The 752-nt window shown below is 48.1% G+C and overlaps 1 protein-coding gene across 1 annotated transcript in view; it reads right to left on the reverse strand.

The window, feature by feature from the left end:
- Positions 1–752, reverse strand: part of PPP1R12C (protein phosphatase 1 regulatory subunit 12C) — a 29,987-nt gene that overhangs the window by 7,453 nt on the left and 21,782 nt on the right. The window lies entirely within an intron of this gene.

Consider the following 752-nt stretch of genomic DNA (forward strand, 5'->3'; position numbering starts at 1 on the left):
TTAAATATTTTCATTGATTTTTTTACAGAGAGGACGGGAGAGGGATAGAGAGTTAGAAACATCGATGAGAGAGAAACATTGATCAGCTGCCTCCTGCACACCCCCTACTGGGGATGTGCCCCAGAACCAAGGTACATGCCCTTGACCAGAATCGAACCCGGGACCCTTCAGTCCGCAGGCCGACACTTTATCCACTGAGCCAAACCGATCAGGGCTTGATCATTCTTTTTAAGGATAACAACTAAAATTTACTAAGCAAATACAGCGTTTGACTGTATTTAACGCTTCCTGTCACTACTGATACGATCCTTAGCCCACCACCTCAGGCATTGTCACCATCATCAGTCTGATAACTCGTTAGGACAGACCAAGCAAAACGCCCCTCAACACAGTGTCTGGGGGGGGTGGGGGGGGGCAATAGCTTCTTTCCTCCTCAGCGCTGATCCCTGTTCCCAGCTGTGCTATCACCTAGAGCAGTGGTTCTCAACCTTCTGGCCCTTTAAATACAGTTCCTCATGTGGTGACCCCCAACCATAAAATTATTTTCGTTGCTACTTCATAACTGTAATGTTGCTACTGTTATGAATCGTCATGTAAATATCTGATATGCAGGATGGTCTTAGGCGACCCCTGTGAAAGGGTCGTTCGACTGCCAAAGGGGTCGCGACCCACAGGTTGAGAACCGCAGACCTAGAGCCATCTGGTCTCCTCTCTAGTCGATGTCATTGCATCCAATCAGCTTCATGGGACTC

This window comes from Myotis davidii, unplaced genomic scaffold, assembly GCF_000327345.1.
Source record: "Myotis davidii unplaced genomic scaffold, ASM32734v1 scaffold326, whole genome shotgun sequence".
Lineage (NCBI taxonomy): Eukaryota > Metazoa > Chordata > Mammalia > Chiroptera > Vespertilionidae > Myotis > Myotis davidii.